The sequence below is a fragment of the Temnothorax curvispinosus genome, unplaced genomic scaffold (assembly GCF_003070985.1).
Source record: "Temnothorax curvispinosus isolate PA1 unplaced genomic scaffold, ASM307098v1 QBEX01006657.1, whole genome shotgun sequence".
NCBI lineage: Eukaryota > Metazoa > Arthropoda > Insecta > Hymenoptera > Formicidae > Temnothorax > Temnothorax curvispinosus.
The window spans coordinates 1090640-1112885 of NW_020216437.1; the positions used below are offsets into that span (position 1 = coordinate 1090640).

General features: G+C 40.1%; 1 protein-coding gene across 3 annotated transcripts in view; it reads left to right on the forward strand.

The window, feature by feature from the left end:
- LOC112456119 (putative polypeptide N-acetylgalactosaminyltransferase 9) overlaps positions 1–22246 on the forward strand; it is a 189548-nt gene that overhangs the window by 71389 nt on the left and 95913 nt on the right. The gene's annotated exons all lie outside the window — the stretch shown is intronic.

Consider the following 22246-nt stretch of genomic DNA (forward strand, 5'->3'; position numbering starts at 1 on the left):
TCTCTTCCATGCACTTTTGTAAATTTGAATTTTAGTAGGACGCGAACAATCCCCCTTGCAGGCAATAAAATAGTTCTCTCTTCTTCTAAGATGTCGACTTGCGCATGATGGAGTCCGCGGATTACTTCAACCGCAGAGACAAAAAAGGTTGCACTGACGAGACAAAAGTGAATCTTTTCTCTCTCTTTCTCTCTCTCTCTCTCTCTCTCTCTCTCTCTCTCTCTCTCTCTCTCTTACCTTGAAAAGCATTTTGTTTTGTTTTGTTTCCTTTCGTGTACTGGGTTTTATGCTTGATCTTTAGAATCGCAATGCACCGTTTTACCTGCGGGCTAATATCTCTCGTCGAATTATTCTAATGGAATATTACAGTCACGACGTAACCTCGTATTTACATGTAAAAGTGTATGAACATTTCAGAACTACGTCAACCAAAACAGAATTAAATCACAAGAATACCCCCGGTTCGCGGGGTTCCCACGTTTCAATTTCGTGCTTTATTTTAAATTATAAATTCGGCTTTCAAATTGTATTTTCTTGCAGATCCCTGTGAAGGAATTACTGACAAGCAAATTTAACGACTGGGGCAGGGAACGCAGAGCTGGAATTGAAACCGCTCGACAAAATATTAAATTTCTATTCTATCCTGCGTTAAAGTTATTCTTCCGCGAAATCAAACTCTACTTGGTATCGACATCCTTTTATAAATGTTCGTACGTCGTCGACACACAGCGAAATTACTTGGAATATTGCGAGCCCATTCGCGGATTCTGGCCGATCGCCAAGGTCGATCGTGCGCGAGTGGATTTACACTGGAGGCATTGGAAGTCCTTAACGGACTCTTCTCTCTAATCCCCCATAGGAGGAAAAGATTTGGTAAAGTGCTTACTATCGGTTCCCGACGAGAAACTACGGAATTTATCTTCCAACATCAGACGAGATGAATTTGTTAGTTTTTTTCATAAAATTACGAAATTGATAACATAAATTATTGTATACGTTCAAACATTTTATATTTTCATCTTTATTATACCTACAAAAATGTCATATACACACAAAATATTATTCTATAAATATACACACAAAATATTAACTCTATATAAGTATTTCAAATTCTTACTTTACATTTCGCTTTTGTCTATTTTTATTATACGTGCAATTGTACATTAAAATGTACATTGTGACATTTTCTTAGGAAAGGTATTATGTAAAAGTTGCTCGATACCCGAGACTACGAAGTTTTTATTGCGGCACGCAGGATCGCGCAATTATCCTTGCGGTTAACGACTCATCGCGGCACCTTTCGATTTCGCAATATCGCGCAAGTCACTTAACTTAATTTCCCGCAGTTTGCCTGCAGTCAACGAAATTAGACTAGTCCCCGCAATTTGTCGCTCTGTCGCGCGCGATTAGCCAATCGGCCGTCTGTCAGTCACGGATTTTCGTGATTCTCTGTACGTTTCTCTCTGGAGCACCGCAGCCGTTGTCTTTCAGTCATAGTCGGTAACGACAACCGCGAAACCGCAACGAAGCGCAGATTTCTTCGTATGCGCGGTGTAATTTAACGCGCAAATTCGTACGCTCGATAATTTCGGTGCATGCCTTTTAACCTCGCACTGTTTGCTTAATGATTAAAGTGGGAAATACTCATAATAAAGTAGATATATCACGCGATTAGCTGCCGATATCGTTTGGCGCTGTTGTGCGCTATCGTGTAAAATTCTATTTAATCCACCTAGGATTATGATTTCACATTGCATTTTATCTGTGATGATTGTTTCTCCTCCTGGATGCGAGACAAACGAGATAACGACTGTCATTTTCCACGATAAAATACAGTATCGTATAAAATACCATGTACTATTTTCTCCGTAATCTTAATTACAAATCTCTGATGTGAAAAATCGAAAGTTCGTATTTACATAGGAAAGAGCTTGTGCGTTTTATCGTAGTATTTTAGTGTTACACGAGTTGAAAGAATCGTTCGGTTATAATCTCATTCACGACAACTTTCTGTACACAAATGTCTGTTTAAAAAAGAAAACGGATACTAACGGTAGATGTATATAAAGATAATCCTTGCCGTTTTACGCCCTTACGTTCACATCCACGTACTCTCGGTGGAATTTATCGCTTCAGCCTTTTCTTCGTTTTATCATCCCCTCCGCACCGGCAACTTTTCGAAGATAAAAGCAAAGTTTTCACGGGTCTCTGGACGACTCGAGTTTCCGCTCAGTGTCGTCTGCCACGCACACGCATAAATCCGCGATCTACATTGCGGTCTCGCGGAATTTATTCCCTTCTGAAAGATATCCACAAAGAGAAGCACGGGAGAGCATTTCCGTGGCCAAGGGCAATTTCCTTCTTTTTTATCGTGCGAACACGGTGAGCAGTCGGTATTTTTACGGCGGAGCTGTTCCGCATGTCGGATTACGTCACGCTTCGCGTGGAGCATATCTTCCGGTACATGATAGACGTAATCCGATCTCATATTTTTTCACCTTTTAATAAGATTTTTGTGCGAGTAATCCAGGCTTCCGTTCTCATGATGGAATCATTAATCAGACAACGATCTGCAGGACGCGCACCGCCTCCTTGTGTACGTTTCCTTTTCTCGTTAAAAGTCGCAAATTTTAGATCGACTGTATCGGGGCTAACCGGGGCTAGCCGTTTACGGAATTTCACAGGGCGGAAATTACGTCGACCGGAGATAGGGAAAAAGCGCGGAAATTGCGACAAACAAGACGCATCTCGTTTTACATCTCTAGCGCATGCACTCAGAGGATGAACAACCTCTGCGTAACTCGCATCGCCAAGGGCGAGCTTCCTTTTTCTTCTCGCCTTCCGCGCCGCCATCGTAATATCCCCATAATTCATACGAGAAGAAAGAGTAAAGAGATTACGTTGTCCAGCAGGCGCGCGGCAGCTTTCTTCTGTAAAGCTACAATGTTTCGCTGCAAGTTGTAGGTGCATTCGCAGCCAATTACGGTCTTAGATGCACTGTCTTGAAAATACCGTCTTGTTATCGCCGCAAAAATTGTGATTTCTGACTTCTTTTCTTCGTAAATAGATCAGTATGAGGTGAATTTCTATATGTATTTGTAAATTGTAAAGACAAGTTAAAGATGAAACTGTTTTGCGAATAATGAATACTTTCTATAGTATAAGCTAACTATGAGGAAGAAATTAATAGATCATAAATGAAAGACTTTCTATAGCCATTCAGTCACTTTTCTATTCAACCTCTTCCGGATGTATTCGTTCGTTGTTACATCGTCTGGCTTGCCATCTATTGCTGTATTTCTAGAACACGATACATGACAAATTGACTATTGCGTCACGATTTCAAGAGCGATTGTTTCCGGTTTTGTCAACCAGCGAGACGATACAAGTCACTCTTCTCTTACACAATGTATATCTCGATTTCTAAAATTTGTGAATTATTCGAGTGATCGGCATTCTGTAGATTGCATCCGGCTTTTCTGTTTGAACATCACGACTGCGGCATTGCGCAAAGATTACAAAACAAATCATTGTATTTAAATTCGTGTTTATTTTCTTATGCAATGCAAATGCCGCGATGCTGAAATTGATGACTAATGATTTTAAATAAATGGTTATTAGATTAATATCCGAGTACCTGTTGACATATCAGAAAAAAGTTAAATGTAACAGTCTACAACAAGGATTATTTATTATTATAAATATTGCTGCAAACGTAACTTTGAACAGCGACGTAAATGCATTTACAATATCTTTCAGACAGAAGCTGTCGTTTAATTGTTATATATCTATGTAACTTTCGACCGTCGTAATATCGTGCTGCGGTAATTTGACGTTGATTAAGACAAAGTATCGAGGCGAATGTCTTGTATTTCCTTCTCTTCCGATGACAAAGCTAGTTTCATGCATCAAAGGGTGCATTAGTACGTAGCACTGTAGATCAGAGAATGAGATGCACCCTGAGCGTCGCTGATTTTCATTTCGCGTGCTTGCCAGCCGTGGAGTTCCACGAAGGTTCTTTACCTCGCTCCTCGCGCAGTCCCTTAAGTATGACGTATTTAATTGCTGATGCGATAAAAACAGACATGTCTTTTTATCGGTCTATTTTTTTCAACAAATAAGCGGTTATTTTTTATTAGTTATACGTAGATATCTATGCATCGATACGTGCAAGAAAAAAAGAAACGTGTCCCAATGATACTTCTTTGTTCTCACGGGGGTTTTTACATTCAAATTTCTTTTTCTTGTTGTGATATAATAACGCATACAATACGTATATATTATAAGTTCAACAAGTATCGAAGATAAATTATCTCGGTCTTTTGTAAAGAATAGCACAGTCACGTTATCACCGTATTTCGGACTTGCAAAATTGCACGGACGCGCAAGTTACATCATAATACTCCCATTTAACAAATTACGTATTTTTTTAGTCCACAAAAAATATACACAATACGTCGGCATAGCTCGAAAAAAATGTTGTTATTAAGAGGTGGAACACGATGAGCAGCGGGACTTGCTCATTAAATCGTACAAAGAGCGTTGACAAAGTTGCCACGAGAACGACGAGTCGGCCCTCAAAGACGAGCACTTCCTCTTTGCAACTATAACCGCGTCGTGTTACCAAATGCATGACAGGATTCTGCAAAGTACGAAAACACCGCTAGATAATTTCGTACACGCTACTCAATTTTTTATTCACTCCTCTTTCCGCTTCTTAAAAGCCGTTTAAATAGTCCACAGTACGTGCATGTCACGGTATTTTTCCATTCTGTACAAAGCAGTACTGTACGCAGCGAACTGCAACTTCGGAAAAATTAAGTCCAGAAGTAGTCCGATTTTCAAAAAATTTCATGAATATTAAGCTTTAAAAATATCTCTTAAAACACACATTTCTTTTATTGGTATCACTGCTCTTCGACTAACGTTTTACAAAATTGCAATATTCCGTGAGCATCACCAGACGATGTTTCCACCAAGAAAGATATTTTTTACATGTTTCATTGTGGAAGTAACTGTAACACAAATTTTTTATTATTTATTATTTATTATTAATGATCTAAATATCATGTATATTTATTTTATGTCTTTATTTATAGATATTTGGATTTTCTGAACAGATATTTATTTTATTAATATCTGGAAGAGATGTTCTGTTCTCGTGCGCGCGCTCACAAAAACTTGAAAACGCTTTTGAACAGGGGAATGAAGTCTTCTCTGAAATATGTCGACATTTGGTGGAAATATCTCGGAACGTTCGTTCACGAAGAAAAATCTCGTCTACCGAAACCGAACGTTCTCGGTCACGGCGTTGCGCTCTCGGCAGAGCGGGCAACGTCTTAATTAACTCGCTTCATTGGCGAATTCTACGGACATCCTCTTCTTTTCTTCAACTTTTGTGGTGTGTGTATGTGTGTGTGAGTATTCCTCCGTGCCTTATAAATCCCTCTTACATCCCGGGCATTCTTCACAGCCTGTATTCCGCGACCGAAAAACCTTACACTGGTAGATTCATCCAGCTTTTGGCTCGGCCGTTAAATCCATTAGCCGTTGCTGTTGGCGGAATGAAAAAGCTGGCGAGATCATAGTGGATGGTGGTAAAATCGAGGAATCACACGCGCATCACGTACAAAACCGGGGAAGAAACTTCGTTATGAGAGAACTTGTCGTCTCGCGGCGATTTCTGGTTGGGTCAGAGGTTTTCCATTTGGAAAGTCCGCAGAATTTTACCATCATTCTGCCCCTTATGTCCTCTGCCGCCTTTATTCGTCGTTTGCACCTTCTCTTCTTATCCTTTTGTAAGAGCCTTTCAACTACTCGAATCTTGTTTCGATGAAATTTCCATTGATCGTCTCTCTGATCGTCGAAATGGCATTGTCGGAGTAGAAGTGGTCAGGCGAGTTGGCAGTATAGAAACTTGCAAAGAAAATAGGATCGAAAAGTTACTCGTTTAATTTTTCACCGCGTATTTTTGATTTATAGCGAAGGTCATTTTTTTTAGTATCGTTATTAGGCATCCTTTTTTATATGAATGGCGATATTTTATGGAAAAGACAATAAAAAGATAAATTGTGTTATCCTTTTTCCAAAAAAGCTAGTACACATTTTTTTTTATTTATTATCAAATATTTTTTCCTTCTGTAGTTTACATTGTTTGTAACAAATAGCGTACGTATTATTTTACATGAGCAGTATAATCAAATAACGTATTATAAAATTTGTTGATTCAGCGTCCAGTCATAATGTTGACTGTTCATCAGATGGAATTATATCCAAACGGATCGCTTCAATTTGGCCGAAGCGATTACACAAGCGGCGAACATGTACTAGTTAGGGAATTTTGGAAAATAATATTTGGATAGGAACGTTTTCCTGTCCATGTAATGCGGTACAACCACGCATATCGTGTGAAGGAAGTTATCGAAATTTCATGTAGAATGTTCCTTTACTGGGGCTCCCTTTCAAGCGCAGTTGCGAAAAACTGACAGACTCCCGGATCTTTTGTTTCAAAGCGCCAGTATAAATGCAGAACATAAATTAGCTGATATATAATTTAGCGAGGATACGGGAATTACTCGCGTATGTGATGTGTCGGAAGTTATCGCTCCGACGAGCTCAAAACCGAAATAATGGAAGTTAATATAGCTTTAACATTATTATTTATTAATGCTAATTTTTATAAACACTTAATACTATTGCGCGATATAGCGAAATAGTATGTCGAAAATTATAATTATATTAATCCATAATTTTTCATTATTTCTTCCTTTGTTTCATTTTGTCCGTAACGCTGAAAATTTTACAGGATGCACTTACGCGAATTTTCAGGTGTTAAATGCGCTATTTCTCTCATGCGCGAGACAGGAGATCAGTTCTGAGGAAGCAGCTAAAGATGGGCGACAATATCCTTGAAAATTGCTGCAAGTAGGTATGTGTAAAGGCCGCTTCGTGTAATAAGAAACTTCGCGGAAATGAGCATCAATTTGCTGCTATTAAATTTCGTAAGAGAGCCAAGATTCCTCATTTACTTCGTTACATCTTTCAACTCGTTACCGTGAACGCGCCGTTACCGTCTTGTGCCTGCGATTAATGCCGGCACGATGTCGACTTAATCCGATGAGGAACAAAATAGGAGACTTTTGATAACACGTTTACCCCACTATTTAAAATACACTTTTTTGAAAGATGTAGTGTATGAGATGTAGAATATGAGAATATAATCCAGTTGTAATCGTGCGAGCTAAAATGTCTTAATAAAACGAAATAAATGGATATATTTATGAATAATACACATATACATAATAATACATAACGCATAAATACATGTATAAGTTTAATTCGATAAATTCGATTAAATATTACACATTAATAATAAAAAATGCCTTTGCATTTTTGTTAGCTCCGATGCTTAAAAGGTTAATAAATCTCGCACGTTGTTGTTTTATAAGTTTTAGAACCTGGTGTCTTGGCACTTTTTAACGGCAGTTTCGCTCGTTATATTCTTTTCAAACTATCCGAAGTCTTGGAACACCATTGTACACCTAAGTGTTTGTAATGACCGCGGTTAAGATTGTTCGAGCTTTTTTCAGACCAAGCATTCAGACCTGCTTGGCGTCGCTCTCAAGGCGCGGTTGGCAGGAGGTTAATTTCGCGTGGCAAAGTGGCAGGACAGGTTGTAGATTACATCGTTCGTGTCGCCGGAGCACCGATTGCGTAGAGGGTGCGAGTGTTCTTAGTGTTTAAAAAGGAAAAGGGGCGATTTGCGCGAGGAGAAGCGGTGGTAAACGAAATCGCAGGGAACCAGACGTTGTTTGTTGGGAAATTCTAGCACCTTCTCCAGATTCAACTCCGCAACGTTGTACGAGCTTGCAACTGTTCTCTCCCTCTCTATTCGTATTTGCGAGTCGGTCCCCTCGAGAGTGCATAAGGTGAACCGTTCCATTTTACACGGTCTACGTATTTTCATTCTTCCGTTAATCCACTTACAGAAATTGACTTGCTGTAATCTTGCTATAATCCAAAAAAGGATACTTGGTTTCAGTTTTATTACAATCCGGGTCTGTTTACAGCATAAAATGCTGAAATGGTCCCGGGCGTAACTCGATTTTGAAGTCTTTCTTAAAAAGCAATTAAAAATTTTAAGTCGAGAAAATTTTAGAAGGCATTAAATGTTGTTTTTTAATAACTAATGAAACGTTCGAAAATAGAATACTTCATACTTTTGTGCGGTATCATTCGCTATCGCTTGTTTACTTCGCTCCGACGAGAGGATCCTTTAATGAACACTCTTGCAGCGCGGACCGTCACCCGCATAATCATGGCCATTGATCGCGGTCGACGTGCCCCAGCTACGGCAGTCTAGAAAGGATCATGTCCTTGGCATAAGGGCGCGCCATGAAAAACGACATACCTGTCACAACCCCGCTTACCTTAATCGATGGAGTTAGCGGCGCGCGGCGTGTTACTGGTAACGCGCGTACAAAAGCGGCCTTTCCGGTATGCGACGGTGATCAAACTGCCTCGATGGAGCTCCGACCGAAAAGAGAAAGACAGAGAGAGAGAGAGAGAGAGAGAGAGAGAGAGAGAGAGGGAAGTGAAGCAGAGTACTGAGCGGAAAGGAAACGATAAAAGTGTGAAAGAACAGGTCCGGGTTGGCGGCGGATATAGGCCTTACAGCGGCCTGGAAAATAGAGCGGAAATAGAGCTGAAATAGAGCTCGCCGGAAAAGTTTCATGGAGACGAGATTTCTCCGGGAGCACAATGCTGAATTTACACTGTCGCGTGGAGAAGGTAGAACGAAGACGTTTTCATTCGTTAGTTTTGACCCGTGGCGTTTACTCAACGTCCGCCGGGCTCCTTTGTACCCTGAAGGATCCGGAAGCATCCTTTACCCCGGACACGGATGCAGGTTCCTTTTTCTCGGGGGAGAAGGTGTGCATAGTTTTTCAACTGGTTCGATTTATTTTAACGAGAAACCGATGCACACGCGCGCAGCAAGAAAACAAACGAGGCTGTTATAGTTAGATTGATTTCTCGAATGAAAAGTAGACGTGTGAAGAATAAAATAAAACCGATTTTCTAACGACCGAATGCATTTTCTCGTCTTTTTTTGACAGATCATATTCTTAATGATGCTTGAAAATCACAAACTGGACGGGATTTCTTTTGACGCATATCTTGCATAAAACGGAAACTCTAATGACCAATAAGTCATTCTCTCTGACACATAATATTACTGCACCAGTTTTTTATTACACAGAACGTACATATTACACAGACATTATTAATAATTCTTTCTTTAACTCCGACATTAATATCAAATGTAATATCCTAGCCGCTATGCATAAACGATATCCGTTGTAGAATTATCAGCGTTGTCCGATCAGTGCAAGCTATAACCACTCACGCCCGAGCCATAAACCGTCGACAGTTGACAATTGCAGTGAAACGCGTCAAATATAACGCCTCGACTTTTCCGATTTTGCTCTATTGCTGTCGAACACAAACTGTCCGACAGGAAAATATTTTCTCTGTACACATTTGCACGCGCGTCTCTGTGTATGTTTCGTGTATATATGTATGTGTCCATAACGCGACAAACGCGAACGATCTTTGTCGTTTCAAAGGCGCGGCGTGCACGTCGCGCAAAAACATTTCTCTCCTCGGTTTGCTGGCGGGCATGTACGTGCAGAAGATCTTGGAGCTACGGAGGTTACCGTTACAAAACGTTGAGGCTATTAAGCCATCAGCGACGGGATTTTATCCTGGTTTCTACGACCGCGACGACGACGACGACGACGACGACGACGACGACAATGACGACGACATTACCGTTCTTTCTACTACCGTTGACGTTCTGCTTAGACGACTGTAACTACTGCACTTTGGCTCTCTCGTCTCCCTGATACTGTCACAGATGATTTATGACGTCGTCTTTATTCAACACCAGAGTTACTATCAACAGGTATGCGAAAATATGATGGAATCAACTTATTGATCTTGATAATGTCATTTTCTGCCGTTAGATATTCGTGGAGCGATAATTTTACCGGAGTAGGCAGAAATACTTGATGAAATTAATGTTTACATAAGACGACATGTTTGTATAATGTTCCGATAAGAACCGGATAGATAAAGGCAAGAAATTAAAAGAGAAAGAAATTAAAGTTCACAAAATAGGTTTCCGGTAAATAAATAATGCGCGCGCGTATCAGAATTCATATTATATTCTCGCAAATAATAAAGTGGATAATTTAATCTATCATGGGAAAACTCATGTTATTTGAAATAAAATTGTAAATACAGAATACCTACATAAAGCTCGCTGCCATAGTTGTAATTTTGTTTGTTTATGTAGAGTCTACTGCTGATATATTGCTGTCTCCAGCGCTACGTGTTCGTATGCGTTGCCGACGACGTGTGCGCCATTGCGCTTCTCTCCTCTCTATTCTTTATCTTTTTCTCTGACGATATTATCTGTTATTCAAAGAAGCTCGGAAGGATTTGTGCTGCTGACGGAGAAACATTTGAATTTTTGTTCATGTATAATCTCTGACATTTCTCTTCTTCGCCTTTTTCCCTCCCTGATCTCTCTATCCATGTTTCTTCTCGCAACATGTGTTGGGTATTTATCTATAAAGCATGTTAAACCAGCATTAGTTCTTCCGTTAGAGCGTTGTCCTCGCTGACGTACGTAATTATTCATTGCACGTTACCGAATTTTCTCTTAGGCAAAACATAGGGATGCTCTAATTTCCGTTTATATTATTTATTTCGTCGCTCTTTCCAGCGAGGATATTGGAAACTTAATGAAACTTCAGCTACATGCAGGAAATGTTCGCCGCTATTTCCCGATGTCATGAAGATTTCAGAAGAGCTACTTAAAGAGTGCAATTTTTGTATTATGTTGAATTTTCTACTACAATCCCTTGAGGAATGAAGATTTTCCTCTTCTCGATGATGAAAGAGATGCACTTCTGTTACGCGGGGAGTTATTGTCTTGCAAGCCGATGCAAGCTGCATTTCCCATGGTGCCATTGTCCATCCGAGCGTGGATTATTACTACTGTTCCTTCAGCGAAACCTGTAATAGCTTGGAAGCAAGCTTACGAGACGCTGAGTCACGAAACGTTTGTATTGAAGATTGCTCGCGAGATCTTAATGGATGGATTTTCTGAGCGGATTTCCGAACGATATTCTCAAGAAGGAGGTTTTCGCATCGGAAGTCAGAATAGAAAGAAAATAAGATTATTCACGTTTGTTATTGATTTATCCTTTAGCTTTCGCCCGAATATATCTCCTTCTCTCTCTGGAGAGGACCCGTTATGGCAGAGTTCCGCCGTCGTTTCGGCATTATCGTGAGCCGTTAACAACGACGATGCTCGTATTCCCCGCCGTTACCGTCAGACCGCCTTTATCTCGGCGACAATTACTCATTGTTCGAGGTGACCTAGCAGGATACATTCAAAGTTTCGTTCCACCGCGCCCTTCCGTCCCGCCATCTCGGCTTTTGTTCTCAACGACGACGTGTATTTTGTGCTCGGCTGGCCACGCGTTGACCACCGCCACTTGGCACTTACAGCCTCGAAAGAACGCGCGCGCGAGCATATCGATACGGCGCAAAGGTGTCATCGCATTTGTCGCATTGCGGAAACTTTCGCGGCCAATCGCGGCGTGAGCCGCGTGAGAAATTATCCTGAGATGTAGGGAACGAGTGCCGGCGCGGCAGGCCGTCGAACGGAAGCCGATCCTCGCGCGAGATCGGAAACTTGGTAACGAGCCCGCTCTCACGACCGAGCGGCATGGTTTCACTCTTGACGAGGGAATCCTTCCGCGTGTCAATTATCAATTCCATTGCGATTTATTCGGATTCGCGTCACGTGCGCGTCGAATTTTCACGAACTCATTAGGCACATTACAATATCTTTTGTCTTTTCTTGTTTTATTTTCTATCTCTTTTTATTTCTACTAGCTTTACAACAACAAATCAATCAATCAATAATGTCGCAACAACCCAAGTCGGGCCTTGATCTCCCTCAGTTTGTTGGAGAGAGTTTCGTAGTATTTTAATTTTTGGGAATAGATTAATAGACTTACAGATTTATGATATTATTTCGTTCAGTATGCAGCCGTTCCGAAGAAAAAGAAGAAGTAGAACATTTCAGCAGCACTTGCATATTTATGCATATTTTTCTTAATGTTAGTAAGTTATGGTACGCTCTCTTATACGTACCGCCGGGCGTTTCTGCAACCAAGAAAACGTCCTGGTATAATATATCTGGTCGCTTGCACTCGTGTATATGTACCATTATTTATTGTATAATTCGTTGTTGTCATGGTTAGTGTCCTCAAGTTAATGTATGACACGGTATATCGCGTCGCGAGATATTTGGCGAACAGAGGACTGGTTTCCTCAGTTTATTCGTATCCTAAGTTGGTTAAATTACTTAGCCGCATAATAGCTAGCTTTCGTGATTCGGTGATGTTTATCTTGTTATTTAGTATTCTTAGTTTTTCTTTTCCGTGCACGCTTATTGTTTCTTGCCTATATAACGAAATATTTATACGAAACTTTAGTTCAGTTTATAAAGGCGGATAACGGAATAACAATAGCCACGCACTTTGTTTAATTAATAACACATTTTGTCGCAAATTTTACTTTGTGAGTTTTTAATTAATTATTTTTCAAGCTTCTTACCTAGCACACGATCAATTTCCTTAATTAATTTATGCGCGCAACAGGCGAGAGAATTTTCCAAGCAACAAAATACCAAACACAATATTTGTTCCTTATGCTTTTGCGTACTGAGGCCGAAATTAACATAGGTATCGCTTTGAGTTATTGCACGCAAATTGACGAAATTGATCAACGAAAATTACATATACATTATAAACATACATAACGATTATAAACAACGGCGACAATAACGCGAAGGAAACACTTTATCAACACAGAGAGACAGGTTTTCGCTCAATCTTTTAGTTTACACGCAACTTCATCAAAATATCAATTTAACCAACGAGATTGAATCTGCAGGGCGCTCGTATTACGAGGGAAACTTTTTACGAGTACGTGCGTTAACTGCCCCCGATTCTCCTCGCTATATACCGACTTTACGTAACGCGTTATCAATTACACACACCATCGTTTGCATAACGACACTGCTAACCGGGACACTCGCGCGCCAACCAGCCAACTCGTTTCCTTCCACTCTCTTTCGTTCGAGCCAGTTAAATTACTTAGCCGCACAATAGCCGGGCGTCGGGTGCTTTGATGACGTCCGCCTGTGTAATCTCAATCCCGTGATGGTGGGTGCGCGTGTCCTGAGACAATGGCGCCGTCGTCTGTAAGAGTCTAGACGGTCGCGTATCTGGGTACTGTGCAGGTGTATTCAGATGCATTGCCGTTGCTAGTTGCTATTCGCGTGGGTACGCGGATACAAACACACGTGCTGAAACATGGGCGCGCGCGCGATATCACGTCCGTCGTTAGGCCGCGTTTGCACGCCTAAACTACCCCTTTGTGCCTCGCAGGCGGAATAGGTGGAGGCGCACGGAAAAAGATTTCGCGAGAAGAAAGCGAGCGCAGTATCCTTGGACCGTGTCGGAAGCTCGCGTGCGGAATAGCTCCGTTTCTTCTCGCATCTTTTCAAGCGCGACGACGCTATTGCCGTGCAAGTTGCCCGTTGTATCATCAACAATGAAAATAGACTTGTCATGCTTGCCAACTATATACTCGCGACGGCTCGATTGTCCGGGTAAAATTAATCTAACGCTGTTAACTCGAAGCGGTTTCAATTTCTCTCCCGTACATTGGCGAAAGGCAAACGTTTGGAAAGGCAATACGGCTCGATTACTTTGAGCACGTGTGGGACTTGGAATAATATCTTTGTATATAAATTTATTAAATGTCTATTGATATTTTCTACAGATACACACAGAAGATATATATGAGTAAGGCACGGCTAAATGGCATTTAAGGAAATCATTATGCTAAATCTGCCACACATTGTCCCACGGAAAATCTTGTTCTCGCGTTTACCGAGTGCTCGCGATCAAATTCTCATTTGCCTGAAAATAAACGTCACTTTTCCTTCGCCGTCTCAAAGCTTCTGATACCTGCTCTCTCCGGCACTCGGCTGGATCTACGTTTCTAATTAACGCCTGACGTCGTGGACGGCGGCTTTTAGGTGGTCGAGGCTACGTTTCGTTTTCCTCTCACGAGTTCCTCGGCAAATTACTTTTTAAGTGTCTCGCCGACATTACCGGACGCCAATGTCGCTTAATGACCGTTCGATTCGTTAGCATGTCCGTGAAACTACCAGGAAGGTCGTAAAGCGTCTGGGAGACTTTACGGTGCTCTATAAAGCGTCTAGGGGAAAACCTTAGGGAGGACATTATGCCTCCGGATGTTGAAGACTCTAAATATAGCCGAGCGATATGGCGATCCTTACTTTTTTTAGTATGAAAATATGTAAATGAAATTAAAGATGGATTTTCTCTCTCGTATAAATATCATTAATTTATTAAAAAGTGAATATGATAAATTTGTAAATTTTAGAGTGACTTTAATACGAATGTTAGTTGCAGGTTTTGCTCGATTTTAAGCATTTATCATAGAAATAATCCACTTTTATGCTTTACTTCTCTAGAGTTTAATTAATTCTGCGTGATTGCGCGTCGGAGGCAAAGACTAAGGGGGCGACCGTCTTAGCAGTCATAAGCAGACTCTGCTAATCCTCTTAAATGTGAAGGATGGCACCATTTTACCCCTTGAGACGACGTCTTCAAACGCGCTGACTCGTCGGTGATAAAAAAAAAGCGCTCTTGGTCGGCCGACTGGGTCGTTGCTATAGCGTATTGACTCGTCGAATACTCATTCAATTATGCCGTAAACGCAATTATCGCGCCCATTAGTCAATATATACAACGCGAAAAAAAATAAAAAATGGCGTCTTCAAATCGCTGTCGGTCGAGCCAGCTCGAACCGACGCGAGTTGAAGTCGCATCGGTCGATACGAACTGTGGCTTAATCACGGATGTTGGAGTTCATTGCATCGCCGAAAGCGAAAGCAACCGCTTTTAGCGAGCGTGGGACGGCTGTATGATAATACCGGCGATGCATTCCCAACGATAACGCGGTGCAGTGACTTGTTGTTTAATTGTTTAAAAGCACGTATGCGCGATCGCGAATGTGTTTTTTATGGTGTCTCATTGTGAAAGTCCAGACTTCTCATCAGATAGGTGTTTTTCATCGTCTGTGGTACAAGGTCGTCCGGTAGAGGAGAGACGTTGAACCGAGGCCAAGTTCATTAAATGTTACGAGACTAGTTCTGATTGATAAACATATTTGTTATTTCATGCACATAAACGTTCCTCTTATGGCTGAAAATGTATGTTGCAGAAAATGGATCATTTATATCTGTTATAAAATCTAATTTATATTATTTTTTAGAAATTAGATTAACTTGATAGTGGTTCAAGAGTTCTATACGTAAAATTTGAGGAAACATGAGAGAACAGTTATTTTCAAATAATCATTAACATTATACGTTTTTTTTGCCTAAAACAGACAAAATATATCTTTTCGACATAAAGATAGATTTTCTCTAAAAGCTATGTTTATGTCTAATAGACGAATGCATTTAATTTATTAGTTAAAATTTAATTTAATTTAATTTAATCTTAGGTCAAATTTTGAATGTAAATTGATGTTATCTATATTTAAATATTTTTTTATATAAAGAAACTGAGAGTATTCTAATTTTCTCCTAATTAAATTTGACTCATATTTAAATTAATTTTCAACAAATGACGATAGTTAAAATTTATGATTAAATAAATCATCAGATTTTATTAGATTTTTAACTAAAATTTTGTATAGAATAAAACTAATTTGTAATGAAATGGATAATTAATTTGAAAAATTTACGTTGCTAGTTATGAAGGCCACAGTTTAATGATATTATACCATGATTACGTATATTAAATATATCTTCAACATTTCAATTGATAGTATAAATGTCAAATATTAATAGGTATTTTTAAGTGCGTCACTGGTTTGCAATCTGCGACAGGAAGCTAATTATTGGACCGAAATACAATAATCATTGACTTTTAGTGGTTTTCCACAAACAAGTTATTTTATATTTTATTGCCAACAATATATGAAGTGGAAAATTGCAATTATGATAGAACAATATTACGTATTAATAGCATATAAATTACAAAATGTTAATTTTGTGTAATTGCTATTTATAATAGCGTGTTAGTTTTGTTACTAATTGCATATACATATATCTTTTTTCTAGAAAAAAATAGAATTATTTACGGAAAACTTAATGACCGAATTATATGTAAAAAGATATATCTGAGTAACTGAAGATTATGATAATCTTGTAATATGTTTTTTTGCAATCGATAAAATCTTGTTTGTCAGGAGTCTATTTTGGGATATTCTTAAATATTGATCTGATATAACAAATTGTCTATATGCCATACAATCGTTTTTATGTCAAAAGTATGTCATTTAAATTATAAAATAACTCGTCTAACTCATTTGTTACATAAAAATATAGTGTCTTGACATGTCTTAAAAATATCACACGTAGATTTGCTTATTATTAACATACGGTGTTAAATATAAGTATGTATAGATACGAGCCAAATGACATATTCGTAACGGAAATATCATTTAAAATATTAAATGGTCAATAATAATTTAGTGTCTCGCTTTATTTATTCAGCATACGGTTTTATAATTTTGTTTCATTTTCAACTCGTGTACATTTACATCAATATATGTATAAGTGACTAAAAATATTGGCGTCAGTAAAATTATTTTCTATATTTATAACTGCAAATATTAATTAAGATATGATTTGTAACAAGAAAATATCATATTTTGAATACTGAAAATTAATGTAATTAAAAGTAGTGACGCAATATAAATATACGGTGATAATTGAGGATTATTATCATCAATCTATCGCGTTAGACCGGTACCGTTTGATAACGGTGGAAAGTCAAACAACGGGCGATACGGAGATTTGAAAGTTTCAGCTGGCGGCTTTGGCGCGGCGCCGCGCGAAAAAAGACATTCGCCGACTTTCGCCGCGTAATCCCACCGTTATTCATAGCTGCGGCGGCATTATCCGAGTTCCTAAGTAGGATTACCGGAAGGGGTGCTAACCCACCGCCACCCTTCCCCAGTCCGCGTGGAATCGTAGAAAAAACTCCGAGGAGAAACTTCTTAACTGCGTGATCTTGCCTGGCGGCGGTGCAAGAGTGCCTCCTTTCGCTCTCGAGTCCTTCCATTCTTGTTCCTCGCCTTGCGCGTTCTTCTCGTAGAGAATAGAGATATCTGTGAAACGTCATGGCGCATTGTAATATCCGCGGGGATCTCTCGCGTGCCATCTCTGCTGCTGGGCCATCTCATCAGCGAGGCGGAAATGAGAGGGATCGCGTGAGCGGGCAACGTTGTCGCGCGGATGGGACGGCAATGCGACAAGCGCGACTGCAATCTCGCTGGCGAAGAGATCAGAAGAATTAGCTTGCTTCGTGCTGCAACGCGAATGGAGACGTCGAGTAACTTCGCCGCAAGTAAATGTGAGCGAACCGTCGGGATCGGGATGAGGGGCTGCGGTCGTATACATATGTACGCACACACATGTGCTCTTGTCATCTTATCATCTCGCATTCGCGATTTCTCCGCAATTGTACTTCTCTAAGTTTTATCATAACTGTGTGTTCTTTACGTGATCGCATGATCACGCGCGATTCCGTAAAAGCGTGAAACGTACATCGGCCGCTATAACCAGCCGCGGAGCAATTAAAACCATTCGACTGACGCGCGCCGGTCGTTATTTAACCACCCGCTCGCGTTACATCGCCATAAAAATATCACGTCCGGAAGAGAGTCGCGAATTGCGTGCGGCGCGGCTACGTATTGCCGCTTCGCGATACGGTCTAATCGTGGCGGATGTTCGTCAAAAGCGCCAGACGACTACGCGCGTAACGACGCGAATATTTTGCGGCCATCGCAGCATGTGAGAGACGTATGACATGGCTCCGAACTAACCTGCCGCAGACCTGACGTATTGTTTGTCACGCGTGCGGCAAGCCGTTGACGTTAACGCGTTACTATTAATGTAGGGAGTAATTAGAACAGTTTGTCGAACCGCGGTGTAACTTCGCGGTCGTATTTTACGACGGAAGTGTCGCGCGGATGTCGTAAATGTCGCTAACGTGGCGCGACTAATAAACATAATGCACCATTGCTATTTGAAGTAACGTGCAAGTTGTTTATCGCGATAAAATACCGTCGTACTGTTCAGTCGAGTTGATTAATTAACGCAGCCTGTAGTTTGTAATTGATTATTAACTCATAAATCGTTATAAGTCGTTATCTCGTCGCCGATTGGGACTTTTCATGCCTACATGAGCTCGTCCATATTTTATGAAGTCACACGGGGAATAGCTATGTAGAAAAAAAGTTTGCAATGTTTTGCGATGCTTATTGATAATCGAAAAAAATATTATGCCTAGAGGCACAAACGCAGAAACGTAATGCTTATTAGTCGTTTTCGTGACGATCTTCGCAGCGATATTTGTGGTCGAGCAATGAATTGCGTTAACGGTAAAAGCCTGATCCTCGAACATACATCTGGTAACTCTTATTAAACTCTTACTCATATAGTATTACAGCTACGTAATTAACAACGGTGCGAGCTTAATGACAGAGTAATTTGGAAAACGATTAATTTATATCACCGAGCTTTATACGGTTTTAGTCTTTTATGTCTGATATAAATCACTTTTATTACCCGAATAGCGACTGTCTTCAAATCGTTTTTATCAGCAACATATGATCCGAGTTTGAGTAAAATCTACGTGCAGTTATATAGTACAATTTATCTGTTTTTAAATGTATACAGCGAAAATCATGTGCAAATCTAACGTCTGTTATATTTACGAGACAGACAGTTTTCGATGTACTCATTTGGAGCGAATTGCGCGTGCGACGAGGAGGGAAGCAATCTGCTCCACGCTGTATTGCTATTATAAACCTCGTTAAGCGCGTTCTCGCGTATTAAGACGCCGTCGCGAGCTCGCGCAAAGTCGTGAACGGCTGTGCAAGAAGGTCGCGATCTAGATCTTGACTTTTGCTAAACCAGTTTGCGAGGCCACGGAGCCGCTCGCTGCAAACACGCTCGAGGCTACTGACCCTTCGTGCTCGCAAACGCGCCACGAGACCTCGCGGTACGCGCGCTGCACCTACGAGAGATGGTGGAGTCTCGACTTTCCGACCGACAGGAACCATCTTTTTCCCCTGGATTCTTTCTTTTATTAAAAAGGAGAAGAAAAAAGCCCGAAAGAAAAGGAGCACGCGGTGAGAAACCGCATACGATATTGCAAAAGACTTTAACATACAAATATCAAATATTAAATCTCGTCATATAAATATGTAGCATTACAGATTTAAATTCGATCAGTTAATTTTCACAATTGATAGCACACGTTGAAATAGAAATGCGTATATTTTTATGTTTCTTATACTCATTATACAGATAAATCTTTCGAATTGGATAATATTCTTCGGACCTCTTCCGTGTTTGTTACTTCGTTATTTATGATTGATGCGACTGAGGTATCGTAAAAAGACTGTTTACCACGCGCTCGCGAATTTGGCTTCATCATCAAGCGTTGTAAATGGGAAGCTTCACGTGGGGGCATGTCGCTAGATTAAGTAATGCGTGTCTCGTTGCTGCACGGCCGGTATTGACTGAATTGACAGTCTTCCGCTTGCATGCGTGCGGTCCGTCGGTGCGCGTCACTCGCGAGAGAGAAAGCAAGAGAGAAAGAGAGGGAGGCTCGGAAAATGAGTGTGTTACAATGGCGTCGATAACGGAGATGTCATCTGTCCGAACAAACTGACGTTAGTTGACCCTAGAAAAATTTCAAGTACGCAACGCACGATCCGTTACTTTGGACGGACGTCCTCATTGATTGAAATAGATGGATTGTCATACACACGTACGCTGGCAACCAACTAATTCATTGATGATACGTCTGCATTAAATACGCCGATTCTGTACACATCCTACGATCGATATTACATGTATAGCATTATGCGTGTATTAAAATTAATTTTAACATTATCCATGTAACGTTAATAATATGGCCCGATATTACCGATATAATTATCGGAATTTTATCCGGTTGAAGTGCTGTACTTTTCATCTAGTATTCTCGACGGAATAATAAACTCTTCTTTTTAAATTTTTGTTCGATATTTGAAAACCGACCATTAAAGATTCAGATCAATTCAGACTTACGAATATTTCTATTATGGGGTACTGAGTAATCTCGATACGCTATAGATCCGGATGAGCAGCTACAATGTTGGTTGTTACGACCCAAGCGTGCCTCGACGTTGTGGCAATCGACGGAACTTGCCTCCGTCCTGCACCCGCGCTCACCAAACCTCAGACTCTCAGGCCGATGACTATTAAATCCTTTTTTAAAACGCCAGGGTCCCTGCAAGTCGTGGGATTGGCTGCTCCCACGGAGAGAGAACGGTACGCGATTAGAAGGCATTTTGACATCGTGTGTTTCTCATCCTTGTATCTTGACAGGAGAGTTGTTATTACCCCTCGCATCAGGATGAGGGTCGTGCGGCTAGGTCGACCTTTCTTGCTCTTTTTCTTCTTCTTCTTTTCTTCCCTCTTCTCTTTCTCTTTCCTCTTCTTCGTTCCTACCACTCTATTATCTGCCGAAAGCGGCATACGTTAGACGTAAAAGTTTCATTCTCAATCTCACGATCTTCTCGCAGTCGTATGGATGTTGAAGAACGGATGAGGCGACGAGGAGGTGAAGAGAATATGGGCGAACGGGCGGCGCGGCGGAAGAGTATGCGGGAATCGAGCACGGAACTCTGTGCGCAAACACGACGATTGTATTACATCGAACGTTTCATTTCAACGAGCCATCGGGCATGCATACAAAATCCTTTTAACTTTATACAGCGCACGTTCTTTTTCGATCGCGACGATCGTTTCCACAAAGTTTTACCGAGGTCAGGTGATTTTCCAGAATAATTGCTGATAAAATCGATAAAATTTTGATGATAATTTAAAGGTAAAAGAATGGATGACATTACGCGGCTTGAGAGTACATTCTTTAATAATGTATTAATTTCGCAATAATTTGCGCGTGCAAGTAGTGTTTGGAATAATCTATGTAATCATTAATTTGCGAATAAATTGAATTTTATGGTGAAGGCAATTTCATCACGTCAGTGCAGTCATATCATTGGTTAATCGACATTTCCGGCGGTCGATTTACATACGGGGAACCCAGAATTCATTACAGTAGCATATTCAAATAGGAACGTAGTTAACATACTCTACCTCATAAAATATTAAGTTCGCATGATTAATATCCCTAGTTTGTTACTGTTATAATTATATGCCATTACATTTTAAGCTCTGAATCATTTATTACAGTACATATATTAAACGGCTGCCATTCATCTTTAAATCTTCATTAACTTTGTTTTATATATATATATATATTAAGTAGTTTTACTTTTTTTTAGGAAATATGTTATATTATAAAAATATAATAACAATATTATTACATTAATTGTGTAGTATTTTTATCATAACAATTATTTATATTATTATTGAAGTGATTGAGAACGACGATCAAAAAGCATAGATTTATATAATTTACGTACATGGAAAAGAATACGAATGTTTAATTAAAATGTATCGCAAGCTGTTCAGTCACGTCGGGCGACATTTGGCGCCAGATTGTATGCAAGAATTTGTTAACTCGGCTCGGTTGGCAAGAATTCGTTAATTGGAATGTCCCAGCTTGCTAATAGAATTAGATCGGGGGGCTCCGTTCCTTTCGGTGGAACAAAGATACGTCCCTTATTACGATGCGGCATCTGGCATCGTCGTTTATTGTGTTTTCGTTCGGCGATATTGCCACTGATAGGAATTTAAATGCAGAGCGTCAGATTTCGTGCTGAATGATTAAACAAATACGCATCTATTTTTACCATCATACCTGTTTTTTGTATGGGTTACATTAAATGCGAGATAAATTAGTTTCGTAACTCAATTTGTTCTATCCAAAGGTTAAAGCTTGAAAAATTAAAGGAAACCAAATGATAAATGAATGCATTATAGATTTGAACTATAAATTAAAATTAATTTATAAGATAATTTCGAGCCATT